Source organism: Macrobrachium nipponense, chromosome 10, assembly GCF_015104395.2.
Source record: "Macrobrachium nipponense isolate FS-2020 chromosome 10, ASM1510439v2, whole genome shotgun sequence".
Lineage (NCBI taxonomy): Eukaryota > Metazoa > Arthropoda > Malacostraca > Decapoda > Palaemonidae > Macrobrachium > Macrobrachium nipponense.
This window is the reverse complement of record NC_087204.1, coordinates 68,192,742-68,211,521: the sequence shown is the minus strand read 5'-3', so window position 1 is coordinate 68,211,521 and position 18,780 is coordinate 68,192,742. Positions and strand designations below refer to the sequence as shown.

The window sequence follows — 18,780 nt, the reverse complement described above, 5'->3', positions numbered from 1 at the left end:
TACCATTAAAGATATGCTAATTAAGAATAGTCCCGTAACAAATAACAACATCCTTTACAAAATTCCTTGTAAGGATTGCCCATCGTTTTTACGTTGGTCAGTCAAGTAAAAATTTATGTGTACGTATAATAGCATATGTATTCAGTTAGAACAGCCCCAGACTTCAAATGCACTGTTTATCCATCTGAGTGAAAAATCTCATTGTATTAATTGGGGTGATACCTCGGTAATCGCTAGATCTAATGATTATGTTTCCAAGAAATTTACTGGAATCGGCAATTATACAAATCACTAATAAAAGCAACCTAAATCTTAGTCTGGGAATGTACCATTTGGACCCACTATATTTTGTAAGATGTTTATGAAGGACCTTAAAATAAATGAACAACTAATAAATTAGTCCCATATGTATATAGTTATTATTTCTTTGGTTACTCTCTCTCTCTCTCTCTCTGGTTCGATATTTTCTCTCCCTCTTACTCTTGCTCGTATATATATATTTATATTTTCTTTCGTCTTTTCATTAATAATAATTTTTTTTTTTGGGGGGGGGGAGGGAAATTTGTGTAAAAAAAAAATTCATGATATTAAATTGTATATGCTCCCGTGTTTTTTTCAAAAATGTACTGTTTTCTGGAGAATCACTTGTTTACTGAGTTGTATCCTTTAAGGTGGGGTGGGCTACCCTCAGGCGCTCCTCGTTTCTGTAGAGTGAAAATCGCCCTTATTGCTTGCTAATCTTGTAGTGTCAGTTTGTATATTAAACTTTCTTTTGACTATGTTGTTCTCTGTAAAATCAGTTTGCCTCCAGTAAATGGGTCCGAACAGGACCGAAAGTACTTGGCTATCTCGCTTTTTCATTTTTTTCCTTTGTGGCAAAACATAAAAACCTTTATTTATACATAGCATCACGTTTTATATACTTCATGATCAAGTATTCATGTATATGTATATATATATATATATATATATATATATATATATATATATATATATATGTATATATATATATATACATGAATATATATACATATATATTATATATATATATATATATATATATATATATATATATATATATATATATATCTTAGAACGGTCACAACCTCAGTTTAATGCGAGGGTTACATTCCTGGAGAGCTTGCGTTAATTAAATACGTATTATTTAAACATTTTCCCCATATGAAATAACAGAAATAAGGGAGGTTACATTCCTGGACTTTGATAACATCAACATCTATTTGGCTTGTATTTCAACCATCGTACGATGGTTGAAATGCGGTAATTGTAGTTATGTCATTTATGACACAACTACAATTTCTGTAGTTATGTCATAAATGACGTTATGTAGAATAGGACTGATATATTTTTATGTAATAACTTTATTTCCTATAGATCAAAGATCAGCAAGGAAATATGCTGTTAAATTTAAACCAAGTTGTAGCTGAAGCTGAGAAAGCTATTCAAGCTGCTAAAGACTTTCATCGTGCTTTGGCACCAAGGATAAAACCCATAAGGTTATGCCATCAAACACAACTAGATAAAATCAAGTGAAAATCATTTTAATGAAAACTACTGAGCTTGAAACAACCAATTTTACTGATGTTTTCATGCCATAAAAGATAAATAACATAAAGCTCGTATTACGATGAAGTCAAGTGAACAAAGCGAACTGAATCACGTCTTTTTTTTTTCTCTTTTTTTTACGCAGTAAACATGCACCCAACGCAATCTGTTAACGAAATAAATAATTTAATTAATTCACAATGAGACTTATTCAAGTTATATTTCGACTTCAAATGCGTCGTATAACGAAAAATGACCATGTCTCATATAAGTGAAGTATCAAGATATTCGTTTATGCTAACTAAAAGCAAGAAAATTCTCACAGAACTGAGTTGAATACGGCGAAATAAACTCGTATCGCCATCAGCTGATTTCCAAAACCAAAACATTGGCCGCTTTGTTATTATTTCATAACACAATAATATGAAAATACATGTAATATTATTGGATACATTGAGGTAATATATAACTTTTTAAAGATTCGTGGAAAAGATGCATATTCATTATGTGTGTAATTATATGTAGCCATCAGCAGCTTGACATCGCTCAATTATGCTTATGTCGGAACGAAGCTGAATCTCGTTTTGTGTCAATTTTTATTTATTTATTTATTTTTTTTTTGCTTTATTTATAATAAACAATCTTTCACATTATTAATAAATAAACAAAGTTCTTCGCTTTATTAATAAATACATACCGTGCTATATCTTTGTTTATGTTGATGGCTGTCGTTCTCAGCGCTGATGTGCAGGTGATTTTAAAACAACGGTTGGGCGCCAATTCGCGTTAAATCAAATTTTTGCATTTTTTAAAGATTTTAAAATAATTTATAGCTCGCGCAAAATCGAAAATGCGTTAATTAAACACGTTTTAATTTTCGGTTCAGAGGCGTAAAAACCAAAACATGGCGTGTTTTTGTCATTGAAAAACCGAAAACCAAACCACAGACACTGCACCTTTACCATTCATAAAGCAGCATTCAAGCGTTTCTCTCACTCTATTTATCCTAAACTGCAAAGAATTAAATGAAAATTCAATTGATTAAATCAAGGTAGGTTATAATTTAATGACTACTTACCAATGATTGAACAGTATTAAAACGATCTACGGGCGAAACACCATAGGAAGACAGAGTGATGCTGGCTGGTTCCTGGTGGGAAGGCAAAAGAGAAATCAGGGACTTGCATGACGATACTGACGATCATTTGGCGGGAAAATTGGTTTTATGTTCTTGGAACGCAATCTCGCCAATTATGCAGTGCAAAACTGTTTATCATTTCTTTAGTTATGCGCACTGTATGGTATGAGTAGTAGGTCAGCTACTATGTATAGTTTGGTCGACCTTTTTTTTTCCTTTATTCCATTGTGAAAACTGGGACAGGTCACTGAAACAGGGACTGTAACCGGGGTCGTCTGGTCACCCTACAGTGTTCGTCTGTCCACAAAACTTTCTAGTATAGTAGTACGGGTATTCTGACTTCCCCTCTTCTCTTTACCACACTGTTACTGAACAAAGGGCAAATTTCATCCAATCGAAGCTCTCTCGATCACCATGTTGTGTTTTAATTAACAATAAATCTATGTGACAAGTAAAAGGTAGTTAAATTAAATATATATATATATATTATATATATATATATATATATATCTATTTTATGTATATGCATATATATACATAAATATTAGGTATGAATTGATGTGTTAGTGAATTACGTGAAGTGTCAGCTTCTCTGGTTTGGAGACATCGCGCCCAGGAGATAGCCTTCGGGGATGAAGGAATTTGATGTGTGTGCATTATTGGTGGCTGTTTGAACTGTTGCCATGGGCAATCTTGGGGTGTGATAGATATGTACATTCATTTGTACGTGTATAACAGGTCCGGCCGCTCGAGACACTTAAGAGAAAAGCACATTCTTTGAAGACAGGAAGGAAGACGGTTTCAGAGGACACTAGGTGTTGAGGCAAGGTCCATCTCAAAAAGGTATGACACATATTTAATGACTTAGAAACAGTTGCCTTTGAAAAGAGAGAAGTGTGAAGTAAATATTTTAATGTTTTTGAGGTTGGGAAATCTTATAGAACACTAAAGCTTCCGTAAAGAGGAAACTACGACTTTGCCCCATCATGTCACGAATGTTAGTGCGGGCGTGAGCCCATTCAGGGAATTGTAGATGGGGTGCTTTGCAGCCAGTGCAAATCTTTATTGAGGTGTGAATAATTATTTATTTAGAGCAAAAAACATAACGAATGATATAGAGGCGTTTAGAGAGGCGAAAGCTTTGCTAGATTTCAATAAAGGTGACCTTTCCCATCGTTGCAGAAGTTTCCAATTTTGCAAAATGTCATACCTTGACCAATTTGCAAGCATTTTTAAAAGCAGCTTATCGCTCAAAGGAACACGGAGATATGGTGAGGGACCTCGGGGTTCTATATAAGATACGGAAGGGCAACAAAATAGCCTCGTAGAACATAGTTCAAAACAACTTTTTGACTCAGTGGCAGATTAGGTAGAAAACTGAGAACATCTAAATTGTGTTATGGAGGTAGTGTCTCACTTGACAACTTACATAAACTGATCCATTCTTCGATGCTATTGCAAGATGTACCGGATGCAATAGTGAATAGCTTTGATGAAAAGATTGAACCTACTTCAGATGAAGAATTACTTTATGCCCAAATTGCGAAACATGTCTAATGTCCCACTGTAGATAGTACAATTTGTATGGGACAGGAGGGGCCTGGGAAATAGGGTGCAAAGAGACAGAATTTTCTTTTCTTTTCCCGTCAGTGTGCAAAAGTTGACTATAACAAAAGATTGATCGATCAAAGCCAACAGCAGTTGCACTGTTTCAACTGCAATAAACCAGGGCATCCAAAGAAAATTGTAGAGCTAAATATTGTGGAATGTGCAAGAGTGCAGATCACTATTGGCAATCTTGTCCGTCTCAGATACGGAGGGATGCGAGGCCTACACCTCAAAGTTCTGGGTAGTTTATAATGTGAGGACTTCCCAGGCAGGTCAAACCAGAGGGCAAAGAGATCAGCAAAATTTTTGAAGGCTGATCAACAAAAAGGGTACAGGTGATTGGTGCATGCCATTGTGGTCTCGTAGGGGACGCCCAGAGCCCAGGCCCCTATAGTTTATGGAACAGTAGAGGATGTGGATATTCCGATCTTTATAGACACGGTGGCGTCTATAAATTTAATGGACTATAATTTGTATCATCCATGTTCTCGCCATTACCCTTTGAAACCCTCAACAGAGACGGTGTGTGATGTGCAAGCCCATAGATTAAATAATGTGGGTTGTGTTCAAATACAGTTTACTCTCAGTGACAGAGTACTAACACGAACCATTTTTGGTAATGAAAGGGATTGCGTTGGCAATAGACTTTTGCTGGGTCATCCTGTGTGTAGGAGACACAAGATTCTGATCCATGCCTGGTTTTTTTTCTTTTTCTTCCTTATGAGGACGTGATTAGAACGGAGGACATGGAGATTATTGAAAAAGGAGATGTGTTTGGGTTGATACTAATGGTAATGATACGGGAGTTACGGATAGTGGTAACTATTAAACCCACATTGGTGATATGGGAAATGATTGTGGGGATTCTATTGGAGTTCACGGTGATAACAATTGTGGTGATGATATTATGGATGGGGATATTGATACTAATATTGATGTTATTTCTGATACTAACAATGTTGGTGATGATACTAAGGGTGGCAATGTGTATGGGGTGGTGGAAAGAGGAGGTATTAACCACAAAATATGAGGTGTTTTATTGGAGGATATTGTGTTAATGCCTGGTTCAAAGACTATGGTAAAAGTCAAACTGAGGGAAGTGAGAAAACCTACGGATGTGTGTGTGTTATTGAAAATAGCGAGAGGCTTATAGGGGTTATTAGCACGGCATCGGTGAACAGTGTATCCAATAATGTGATTACTTGGTTAGGAATTGCTAACTGTAATGGTACAGTTAGAAGACCCACCAAAGGAATACATATATATTGGACTTCCAAGTTTGGAGTTGTGATAGCGGTTCAGTGGCTATTGTAGAGGGGAAACCTGAGTTTACAGAGGCAGAAATGCAATCAAGGAAACGAATACTTAGAGAACATTTAGCTAATGCAGATTATAGTGAACATGTTAAAGCGATAAACGAGCTCTTGGCAGAATTTGGGATACAGTAGCCTTACAAGGTGATAAGGTAAATTTGGAGAGTGGGCACAAAACCTATTTATATTCCTGCATACCACATACCTTTCAAAATCAGAGAAAATAGAGAAAGAGGTCAATAGATGGGAGGGAAGAAGGAATCATTAGACCTAGCGTGTCTCCTTACAACTTTCCCTTGTTAGTGGTGCCTAAGAAAGACGGTTCTGTCCGTGTATGCGTCGATTTTAGACGTTTTAAATGAAAAGACAATCCCTGACCGCTATCCAGTCGCGTGCATATCAGATCTTTTTGTTGAAAGTTGGGGGACATAATATTTATAGCTCAATTGATTTGGCGCAGGGTTTCTTACAGGTCCCAATCTTAGTGAGAGTAGCAAGGAATATACGGCTTTTTCAGTGCCCGAGGAACACTATGAATTTACACGAATGCCTTTTGGTTTATCGGGCAGTCCAATGACTTGTCCAGGTTGGTAAACACAGTTTTGCACGGGTTATTGGGTCAAAAATGTTTTTTGTGTATATGGATTGGACATATTGGTCGCAACAGACACGATTGTGCAACACCTGGAAGTGTTTACATTAGTACTTAGGAGGCTTAGATTAGTGGGGTTGAAATCAAGCTAGCTAAGTGTTCGTTCTTGAAAAAGCAAATCACATATCTGGGCCATGTCATATCTAAGGAAGGGGTTAGAGTAATGACGACAAAGTCAAAGCAATAGCTAATTTTTCCACCTCGAGATCAAAGAAAGAGATTAAGTCATTCCTGGGTATCGCCGGTTTCTTCAGGAGGTTTGTGAAAGGGTTCTCTAATATAGCATCTCCCCTAACTGATGTACTGCGGGAAGACGTTCAATTTCAATGGAAGAAACCAGGCGGAGAGTATTCAAATAAAAGCTCAAGGACGTGTTAATGAATCCCCCTGTTTTGAAGTTTCCAAATTTTAGCAAACCTTTCACATTAGTGACCGATGCAGCCAGGAAGGTATAGGTGCTTGCCTTATCCAAAAAGTTTGATGGGAAATTCCATCCCATAGCCTTTTATAGCGAAGTTTCAGGACAAATGGGGAGCAATGAGAGATCAATGGCTACTGTAGATAAAGAAGCCTTTGTCGAGCTTGGTTCATTTTAAAATGTTACTGATGGGGAACAAAGTAGAAGTTCTTGCAGACCACAAGCCATTATTAGATCTTTTTAATAAACCCAATTTGTCGCCTAAAAGAGCTCGATGGTTTTTAACTATCAGAGATTTTGATGCAAAGCTCAATATATAGAGGGCAAATTTAATGTGGCCTTTTAGGAATAGAGGGTCGAAAGGGAGGCAAAGGATTAGATGGCGTGATAATGAGAGGGAAGATTTAGAAAAGGGGTTAGCAGAGGAAGATGCGTACGATAGAAGTGGTTCGAGAAGACGAATTAAGGCAACTAACCCCATAGTGTATGGTTTAGCAGTGGGAATGAGGAAGCACTGTCCAGGTACTGTAGCCCCCCCCCCCCCCCCCCCCCACCCCCCCCCCCCCCCCCCCCCCCATCGACGCTAGCCCCGGTCTTAAGATTTAGTACGAAAAGTGGACGTCGTACGTGAATGTGGTTGTTTTTAGTCGGTACAGAGACTGTCGCGCAGAGTTTAAAAGTGGTTATAAATACCCATTTTCAGTATGCGACGCGATTGTTCTATAGTTGAAGTACATATCTGTGCCTGAATAAATGGAGGTTACCTCGACGCATCTGGAAATTCTTACTATGCGAGAAGTATGGGTTGATAAGTCGTTTTGGACTGACTGGATTGCTTTATATAAGTCATATCCGTGCCTGTGGAATGTGAATTCCAAGTCTTATTCAGACAGAAGTCGGGAAAATATCGCTTACGATATTTCAGTAAACAAGCTAAAGGATAGATGCCCAGATGTTACATGGGAAACTGCCACCAAGAAAATAAACATTAGAAGTGCATTGCGGGATGATATTCCCAACCTCTCTGAGGAGATATCGCCACACTGAACTTTTTAGGTCCTCATAAGATCTCTCTGTCGCTAAATACCTTTGTGTGGCGGTCATTCTATCCGCAGGAGATATAGATTACCACATACAAGTTTTTGTTTTCTTGATATAATGTGTTATTAATGCCAGCAGTTCCCTAAATTTATCCTCGCCCATCCTCAAATAATTATACCAATCACCTGGATAATTTTGAGTTCATTTATGAGGGTTGCATGAGAAAACTCATTTCTTTTAAGCAACCAGTCCGTTTTGCCAATATCTCTCTCTATTCTTAACACGGTTCTTCAACTTGGCGCAAACCGTAGCACAAATTGCCATAGCTTCCAGTTCGCTGTTGGAAAGTACCTCGGCCATCACTCTACCACGTCCGGGTCGTAACGTCAATGTCCGTGTCATTTCTTTCGACGCTCCTCCCCTTTCGACATGTCTGGGGACAAGGCTGAGAGCGAACGACCCGCCTAAGAAAGAGTGGGTTTTCGGGGAATGACTGTTAACAAGGAATTTGAAGCAAACTGGAGTAGGTGTAGTACGATCTGCCAAAAGCTGCCGTTTCTTCCTCAGATCTTAAGCTGTAAAAAAATATGACGTCCTGAGACTTTCATCATAGTGTCTGAAATTCTGAAAAGAAAGGCTAACAATTCGGCTGTTGAATTAACGTGTGACCTTGACCTTGCTAAAGGCGGAAGTGTTAGCATCTCATTTAAGAATTTCAGACACTATGATGAAAGTCTCAGGCATTAAGAAAGGCGGTTTCCACCGTCCCTCCAGCGTTCAGTTTTTAGCCATTCCACCTTCCTTCTTCTTCTTTTTTCTTGTCTTACTGTCAACCACTCCAACTCACTCTTTCACCAGCTCAGAATGGTCGGAAGTTCTATAATCTGGCTTAGTCCCCGTAGGGGGTTAGTGCCGTCAGTGCACCTCATTCTGTGCAATGTAGGCATTACTTAAGGTTCTTGGCAGCGTCCCTTCGGCCCCCAGCTGCAACTACTTTCATTCCTTTTACTGTGCCTCTGTTCATATTCTCTTCCTTCTATCTTACTGTCCACCCTCTCCTGCCACTTGATTCATAGTGCAACTGCGAGGTTTTCCTCCTGTTGCGACTTTCAGACCTTTTACTGTCAATTTCCGTTTCAGCGCTGAATGGCCTTGGTTGCTCCAGTGCTTTGCATAATGCCAAAAATCTATATAAATCAAACAGTCTTGCTTAGCAGATTAAATTTTCTAAAATCAAATCAAATATTGACCAAGGTACTACCTCCCTAAAAGTTTCATCAGTAGAAGAGGAAAAATATGCCTTAGCCTGCAAATGTACGAGTACCCTTGAAAACAGGTTCAGTTTGAAAAACCAATCTTAAACAGTACCCACAATTTAGTATTAGTGCTGAAGACCAGAAATCTGAAGCTGTCAAGGGTCATGAGATCAAATGAGTAATAAGAGTTTCGCCTTTAAATTCATATGTGTCCTTGAAGTATAGGCCAAATTCAATGTTATTTTGATAAAATAATCACCAGTCATCATGATGCCTACTAAGTCTTCTCCAAATAAACGAAAAGTTAGAAGGACACTAAAAATAATCACAAAAATACAACTCAAATATCCACCTAAAACAATACGTTTTAGTAAAGTCAATTGGAAATATATCAGCAAAGTTGTAATTATATACATACATGAACAGCGATTAAAAAAACTGCTTCTTAAACTGGATAAAGTAAGCAACATTTGTCAGTAATTTAGCTTCTTTAGTGTTTCCAAAAGATAGATTAAGAAGAACGATGTAGAAAGTCCTGACCAAGAAATTCGAAACGACGAACAACAAACTTTTTGGAACGAAATCACAGTAAAAGAAATAGTTTGCCTCAGGGTAATCTTTGTCCAAGAATATTAATAAAAGAAAAATAAAATAAAATAAAACTCATTTCAATGCACTAAGAAGTAACATATAATTTTTTGAGACACACCAGGGTTTTCTTACAATTATTAATATGTACAAAAATAAAATCGTGGGCGCGAAACAGAAGGAAATGCTACAAAAAAAAGAAATATGTATATTTTTATCTCTTGTAGCATTTCCTAACATGTTTGACGGCCACACTTTTATTTTTGTAGACGTGATTAATGATAAGCAAATTCCGGTGTGTCTTTAAAAATTATTGCTTAATTTTTACTTCATTTTAGTAAAAGCGTGTTTATTTTTTTTTTTTTTATACTTTTAACCGTTGACAGAAATTGAACGTGATATCCTGTCGAGGTAGAATTATTAACTTATTCTACCGAGTCAAAGAGGGTGTGAAAAACCCAAAGAGTTGTATTCACTTCATACAAATCCTGATATACTGGGAGGGGTCACTAGAGGTCGTTGCTGACCTACTGATAATGTAAGCTTGTATTGTCACCAAGATCGTGTGACTATGCAAAATTTCAAGTCCATTGGACGAAGGGAACAGGTCGAAAACTGAGTTGCAAGTTTTGTCTCAAACAAATGGACAGATGCAGAAGTCAAGTAATAAAAGAAAAAAAAATGAACTTGCGTATCTGCATTAAGATTCTAAGCCATTGCTATAGGAACACAGCCTAACGTTGCGTTCCAGCTACTCACTTTTAATTCAACAGAGTGATACAGCGGTTTAGTCACTGGGAAGAACGAGAAAGCCATTTCCGTTAGTTTCATCTGAATTGTCAAAGACTGCGGGAGGGAGGGAACGCTGCTTTGGAGGGATTGACCGTTATCCTTTGAACCGCTGATTTTTTAAATCGCTTGCACTGCATAAGTCGTTAGTATACTGGGCATGTGAGGATCAGAGATCGTTTTACCAATTTTCGGTCATAAGACGATTGTAAAACTGCAGCGTCAGGCTGAATATTCAAGAACATTAAATGTGACACGTTCACTATTGCCGTATTTATCTTTTTCTTTCTTTATCTTCGATTGTAATTTAGTTTGTTTTTCTGAGATATGTTCTACTACATGGTGAATTTTTAAATAGCTCCTGATAAAAAGTCACACATTATGAGTGACGGTGACAATAATAAATATGATAATGCTTATCATCTTGAGCTTTAACGATGTTTGATGATTTTAAAGTATAAGTTTATAAGCAACAGAAAATGTCCTTGATACTCACAGATGCCAGTTCTTCAGTTTCTTCTAAAATTTACATTTTAGTTTAAGCCAGCTGACCAAGAGAGATTCTTGTGGCACAAACCCGTGAAAAGAGTATTTAAAAAATTGTTTTGTTCTAGGATATGGACTGTTGCTCTACCATGTAACGTAAGACAATTTATTTTACACAACTTTCTCTCTCTCTCTCTCTCTCTCTCTCTCTCTCTCTCTACTTTACTTACACAACTACTGCATCTCATAGCACCAAAAACTTTTTAGACATACTAGTCACCGGAGAATTTTGGAATGATTATTTTATCGACTGAGGAAGGAATTTCTTGTCATGTTCACTGAGCTTAGACGAGAGGAGCACGAATTTCCCGATCAGTTAAAACATTATTTTGAAAAATTATAAAATTCTGTTCTATGGGCTGCCACTGTTTACGAAGCTTTAGAAATACAATAGTCACCAAAGTAAACCCCAGAATCACGTGTCTAATTTTTCAGACATTATACGATTCCATTTAATGAGATAAATGTCCAGTTTTCCTGAGCCTTTACGGGTTTGATTTTTAAGTTGCCCTAATTTTCTGTACCTTTTTTGTTCACAAATATTTTGGATTCAATTTCATATGATAAGCACATATTTTCCTTAATATTTGTTTCTTAGATTTTGAAAGCACACAAACACTGGAAACTTGTTCAGTTCTACCTTGTGGTGTAAATGCCGTAGTCGCCCCAGACTCCTTCAGATAAGATGATGATTTCCTGAAGCCTTTTTTAATAAGATGAATTATAACTTGAACGTTGCTCGGTTTGATCGTAGTCGTGCCGTGAGCTGGACTCGGCCTCCTCTCCTCCGCTCACTGGAATGTCTCGAGTGTCACTGTTGGCAAAGAGTCGAGTCAGCCCTGATTACATTGGCTTTTTTTTTTTTATTTCCTCGACTTCACCGCATTGCATACCTCGCAGAGTCACTGTTTACCCTTCCTGACTTTATCGAGCCAGAGCAACAGAGAGCCTTTAAGGGGGTCGGTGTCCCGTTTCAGAGTAATCATTCAGGCGAAGACGAGAAGGCCAATGTCGGATGGGAAGAAATAGAACTATCTAGAGTATATTACCATCGCTTTCCTGTTTTTTTTTTTTTTTTTTTATTATTTATTCCTCTCTCTACTCTCTCTCTCTCGTCTCTCTCTCTCTCTCTCTCTCTCTCTCTCACCACGCACATGCAATACTCTGTCCGTCTGTCGTCTTTTTCATTCATTACCCTTTCGCTTCTCAGAAACTTGTTATGTTATAGGAGAAATTTGGTGAATTTTCGAAGGGAAAAAATTCGAGCTGGCTTGTTTCCACAGGTGATCGTTAAACAGAATACCCAGGAGATTAGTCCATTCACCACCTATGAGAAAACTACCGATTAATGTTTTGTAATTACCTAATTCAATTCGTTGAACATAACAATAACTGAACAGTCAGATTATTGTACACATATAATAGATAATATAAAGGTATGTATTTGAATTGTATAAGTGCAGTATAATGAAATAAAACAAATGCATGTAGAATCCTCGAAAATTCTCTCTCTCTCAAATGCGATATTATTACCTAACTTGCGTGCTGAAGTTTATCTGTGAAACATTTCTGTGCCCGTGGCCTCTTCTGCATTAATTAAAGAATAACCTCTCCAGGTTTTTCAATCGCCAGCCGAAAAGACTCCCTCCGCAACGCTTCCTGTGACGAAGGATTACAATTCCAAAGAATTTTCCACTGGAGTCGTTCCTTGTTATGTGGTGAAATGAGTCTTTACTGTAGAGTTTAGGCCGAAGGCCAAGCACTGGGACCTATGAGGTCAATCAGGACTGGAAAGAGAATTGAGAGTAGGTATGTTTAAAAGGCGTAACAGAAGGAAAATCTTGCAGTTACACTATGAAACAATTGTTAGGAGAGGGTAGACAGCAAGATGGAAGAAAGATAATATGAATGGAGGTACAGTAAGAGGAATGAAAGGGGTTACAGCTAGGGGGCGAAAGGACGCTGCAAAGAACGCCTACAGTGTACCCCGTGATGGCACTGCCCCCATCCCCCAATACTGTTGCGTTCCTCAGAGGGGTCAGCACCTGGGTGGCTGAGCACTTTACTAGGAGCCAAAGGCCGTTGGCAAAAGAACTCCCGTCATCATCTGTCGAGACGTAAATCTTCGCACAGAAACTTGTTAGGAATCTTGGGATCTGGTGTGAGTTATATAGTTTGTTAATGATTTTGGTGTCATTCAATGTTGTCAGTTTTAACAGCTGAACAATTTGTACAGGTTTTCAAGTATGTAATCAAACGCTACTTTTGATCATTTTAGCCATTATTAATCACTGAACACTAAACAGATCCTTGTGAATGAAATAAAATTTTTATAAGATTATAAACAAAATAAACTGAAAAGGAACTTGTATGGGTTATGCATACGATCATCAGCGATTAAAGTTTTCGTTGAAGAATTCTTGTTATTTTAAAAATAAAATTATAACGTTCAGCTCTTGTCGAAAGTTTTCTTTCATAATTTGATCATCTCATCGGAAATCCCTAGAGTCATCAACATTCTTACTTTTGCATAAACTATTTCTGCCGACGAGAAAAATGCAGTAAACTTTCATCATGAAACTGAAGGAATCGGTTGTTAAAGTATCAAATCTTTTTATCAAATCTCTTTACACTAGCCAAAGGAAATAATACCCTTTCCAGGAGATGGCGATTTTTCCAATAGACGTAAACCTCAAGTTACTGGTGCTGGTACCTACCCTCATCGACACTTTTTAGAAGGCTGGGTTCCTGCAGAGAATGAGAGGTGGAGTCAATTTTTTTCTCGAGTCCGGTTCTCTCTCATAAAGCGCATGCGCTTGGAAGTCATAATAACGTTTAAATCTGCTTGTAACCTCGTTCACTGACCTTACGGCATTCAGAGCTCTCATACGTCATTGAATAAATAAATAAACAAATACATATAATGAATACTTTTATGCATTTCAGCAGGATCTGACATGTTTTTTTTAATGCATAGTCATTTATCAACACTTTGCAAGTATCTAATTTCTTCAAGACACTTTCTTAGAATTCACAAACACGAGGGTCGATCGTTTTGGTCAATCCTTCATCCCATTCGCTACCAAAAAGTGGAATTGTGCCATCAGCAAACGAGACTGGGTTCTATCATTAGAGTAAGTGCAATACGAGCTACACACACACACACAGATATATATATATATATATATATATATATATATATATATATATATATATATATATATATATATATATATATGTAAGGCCTAGGGGTTTTGATTAACAATATGCGTTCTCTATGACCTATGGAATGTGGAGAACAGTGCAGGAGTAACGACCTGAGAGTAGCTGATGAATGAGTTTCTTCTGGGGATGGCGTGAGATAAAAGTGCTTAGTTCAACGAGTCAATGCGCACGACAGTTTATGAACTCTTCTCAAACTGCCTTTGGGAAACTGGATGCAGCTAGAACCGCGAGGCGCTATCGAACTGTGTGTTCGTATGTGCGTGTGTGCCTCTTTCTGTTAAATAGGTTCATACCCAAGCCTATGGGAGGGATTTTGACAGAGGGCTTCGAGTCACAGGCAAAGATGCCGTGGCATTCGCGGGGGGAGTTTTTTGTGACATAGTGTTTAGTGTCCGGCTGTCTGGGTAAGTGTTAAAGTGCTTTAGCCAAAGGGATGGCTTGTTTGATATCTTGTAAGATGTTCCATTTTATTAACTTTGTCTTTAAACTTGTGTGTGTACTTACCGGGATGTGTTCTGTATCTTTGAAACAGACGGATCTGGAATACCGGGGGACAAAAGAGTTCCCAGAGGGGTGTGGACTTTTTGGTGACTAGACATTGTACTGTTTTTGAGTTAGTCTGTAAGACTGGATTACTTGGTTAATTGATTTATTTATTCTTGTTAATAAACGCTAATGTTATGATGCAACTCTCTCATTTTCATTACCTGTTAGAATGGAGAGATTCCTTGGAGAGAGAGAGAGAGAGAGAGATTGTCGGTGATAGAGAGAGCGGAGAGAGAGAAAGGTTATAAGTAATGGGATGTGTGGGTCTGCCTTCCGTTTCGTGTCCACGCTTACCTTGTGAATAACTGGGGGAAAATCCCCCCATGTTACAGTGGTGGCAGACAGTTAAGAGGGGATATAAAAGTTTTTTTTTTCTTTTCTATGCCTAGGAACGCCAATGTAGAGATGGGTGGCCAGTTAGAAAATAAAAGGGGTTATGGCTTAGCGATAGTTTTCGAACGACAAAGCTGTGAGGGATTGTGGAAAATTGTTAAATTGTTAGATCTCGGTTGCTAAGTGAAAAAGGGGTAGAGAAAATATCCGTCCGTGGGATTGGGGGATGAGGAAAGAATTTCTATTAGGGTCATCAAATTTGTCCGTACCGAGATTCTTCAGGGCATGAGCCGTGAGACAAGCAACTCAGTCTAGTTCATGAGTGACGGTTGCTAGGTGCGTTTTCGCCAATTGCGTTTGTATTGTGCCGACGAGATTTACGCGTTTTACGAAGAATTTAGAGTTCCTTTTGTTCCCATTTTGGAGTGGTGAGTGTTAAAACTATTGTTTTGAAGGAGAGGGTTTTTGTTTAAATATTTCAGGGTTATGGGATTGGTTCAAGAGGTCAAAATATTTTTTCTTTGCCCATAGTAGCAGTGTCGTGTTTTCTTTATTCACGCCTGTTTATAATAGACGTATGCATTCGCCTTCGTTTTAAACACATGAGAGTGTATAGAGATGTGTTTTTTGCATGTGAACTGTGCTTAGACACAGAGCGGCCACAATTTTACGGGCTCAGCACATTTCTGCAGAGAGGCGCGTTGCATTGCGAGGGTATACTGGCATCCCTCGGGGGGATAGTGGCATGGAAGGTTACCACCCTGGCCCCCTCCCTCGAGAGATAGTGCAGGGATGGGCACTAGTGTATACCTTGGAAGGGGTCCTCAGCACTGTTCAGGGGAGATGGGGGATACTGCTGGTATGCCTCGGGCTGTTCTGCCGCTTGACTGAAGGGTTGTTCTCAGGGGGGGGGAGAATTTTTTTTTTTTCTCAGTGTGGGTGAACTCCCCCTTTTTCTTTTTTTTTTTTTCTTTGTGTTGGGGTATGGATTTGGCCTTGACATTGGATGCTAAGATGTCAGCTGATTGATTAGTTGATGAAGTGAAATGCCCGTGGAGTCTTTTTTTTAGAAAAGAGATTTTTTTCTCTCCCTTGGATGAAGAGAAAAGGAAATAAAAAGATTTTTCTTTTCCGAAAATGAGGGGAAAAAGTAGTTAACATGCACGGGATGTGTTATATGTTTCTTTGTGCCTTGAAAGACACAAATATAAGGGGGATACACAGATTATTTTTTTATTGTGTTGGAGAAATTACTTTGAAATGCCGATGATTGGTGTTGTATCTGTGTTATGTCATGGTGTTGCATGCTGGAGAAATTGTATACCATAGGATTCAGCAGTACTAGTGTAAGCTATTTTGAATTTCACCCTTACTTCAGATCTTTGCAAGAGAATTATTGCTATGGAGAGTTATTATTATTGTTATTATTAATAATTATTATACTTGAGATGTGTCACAGGAGGTTTGCTTAAGTATAATTATCATTACGGGAGACTTGTTTTACGAGAGAGTTTTGAGATATTTCATGGGAGATCAGTTGATAATTATTACAGATAATTATTCAAGGAGAATTATTACAATGAGTTAATGGGAGAAGTCTTGTGTTAATTAATTGTTGAGTTTTTGTAACTTTGGAGAATATTTTCAGTCATTCACGGGGATGAGTTTTGCTGAATCTTGATGAATCTGACTGAATCTTGGTGAATTGTGTGGAATTTTGCTAAATTTTTTGCTGAATTTTTGGAGGATGGACAAGCATTAACATTGGTGATATTTTTTGTACTGATACTGATGATTTTGATGATAGCAATTTTTTTGGTGATTTTGTGATAATGATATTTCTGATACTGTTTTTTTTATGTACTAATACGTGGGTGTTTTAATGCTGTCAAGGGAGGTGAGATCTTTTTTGAATTTGGGAGGAACTAACAACACATTGTTTTAGTTTTTTTTCCTTTTTTTTTATGTGTTCAGCAGATAATTGCTTGACATCTAGTGAGTTACGGGAGATAGTTAATGGTGCCGTTGATTTTTCTTTTCTCCTTTTTTGGAAATTAGCCATCGCTGACACAAGTTTTTTTACCATGGGCGAATTTGAATTTATTTTTTCTCTCCAGTTGGTGTGGATATTTTTTATAATGTCTCAGTTCGTGACTTAGAGTCATTGTTCGGGAACGTGTTCGTGTTTTAGCTATTTGATGCTATAGAGAAATATATGGGAGAATTTTTTGCACGTTTTGAATGCATACGTAATGGCACTACATTTTTTCTCTGGATATTTATGTTCCAGAAATTGTGAGTTTTCCTGCACAATACCTTGTTGTATTTGTGACAACTTTGTGAGAGATAGGAAACTTGGTTAAGTTTTCTAGTGGCCTATGTCGTAGTGCATATGGAGAAGTCTTGATTAATAATATGCGTTCTCTATGACCTATGGAATGTGGAGAACAGGGCAGGAGTAACGACCTGAGAGTAGCTGATGAATGAGTTTCTGGGGATGGCGTGAGATAAAAGTGCTTAGTTCAACGAGTCAATGCACGACAGTTTATGAACTCTTCTCAAAGTGCCTTTGGGAAACTGGATGCAGCTAGAACTGCGAGGCGCTATCGAACTGTGTGTTCGTATGTGCGTGTGTGCCTCTTTCTGTTAAATAGGTTCATACCCAAGCCTATGGGAGGGATTTTGACAGAGGGCTTCGAGTCACAGGCAAAGATGCCGTGGCATTCGCGGGGGGAGTTTTTTGTGACATAGTGTTTAGTGTCCGGCTGTCTGGGTAAGTGTTAAAGTGCTTTAGCCAAAGGGATGGCTTGTTTGATATCTTGTAAGATGTTCCATTTTATTAACTTTGTCTTTAAACTTGTGTGTGTACTTACCGGGATGTGTTCTGTATCTTTGAAACAGACGGATCTGGAATACCGGGGGACAAAAGAGTTCCCAGAGGGGTGTGGACTTTTTGGTGACTAGACATTGTACTGTTTTTGAGTTAGTCTGTAAGACTGGATTACTTGGTTAATTGATTTATTTATTCTTGTTAATAAACGCTAATGTTATGATGCAACTCTCTCATTTTCATTACCTGTTAGAATGGAGAGATTCCTTGGAGAGAGAGAGAGAGAGAGAGATTGTCGGTGCTAGAGAGAGAGAGAGAGAGAGAAAGGTTATAAGTAATGGGATGTGTGGGTCTGCCTTCCGTTTCGTGTCCACGCTTACCTTGTGAATAACTGGGGGAAAATCCCCCCATGTTACATATATATATATATATATATATATATATATATATATATATATATATATTAATACATATCTGGTGTGTGTGTGTGTAGCTCGTATTGCACTTACTCTAATGTTGACACACACACACACACACACACACACACACACACATATATATATATATATATATATATATATATATATATATATATATATACATATGTGTGTGTATTCCTAACAGGACCTCATTGAAACTGAATGGCATCTAGTGCAGATATTTATTCAAGAAAAGTTACAAGCTTTCTAGGACAAACAGTCATTGTCAAGTATCCATAGAATGGCTGGACACGTAGTCCAGCTGTGTTTATATGTGTGTGGCAGAATGGATTAAAGCTCTTGTTTTTTCAGTTCTGATCCTTTGATTACCCTCCTTCTCCCGAGTGGCTCTGCCCTCTGCTTGCTGCTTCTTCCAGGTGTTCATTGTTGTTCATGTGGTCTTTTGTTTTTGCGTTGCTGTTATATTTCCAGTAGTACCTGCCATTCCATTG

The 18,780-nt window shown here is 38.0% G+C and overlaps 1 protein-coding gene across 2 annotated transcripts in view; it reads right to left on the bottom strand.

Annotated features, from left to right (window-relative positions):
- LOC135223661 (carbohydrate sulfotransferase 11-like) overlaps nucleotides 1-11,709 on the bottom strand; it is a 119,818-nt gene extending 108,109 nt beyond the window's left edge. For both annotated transcript variants that reach the window (XM_064262319.1, XM_064262320.1), the window contains exon 1: nucleotides 11,556-11,709. The gene's annotated coding sequence lies outside the window, so the exon portion shown is untranslated. The remainder of the gene's footprint in view (nucleotides 1-11,555) is intronic.
- Nucleotides 11,710-18,780: the final 7,071 nt, after the last annotated feature.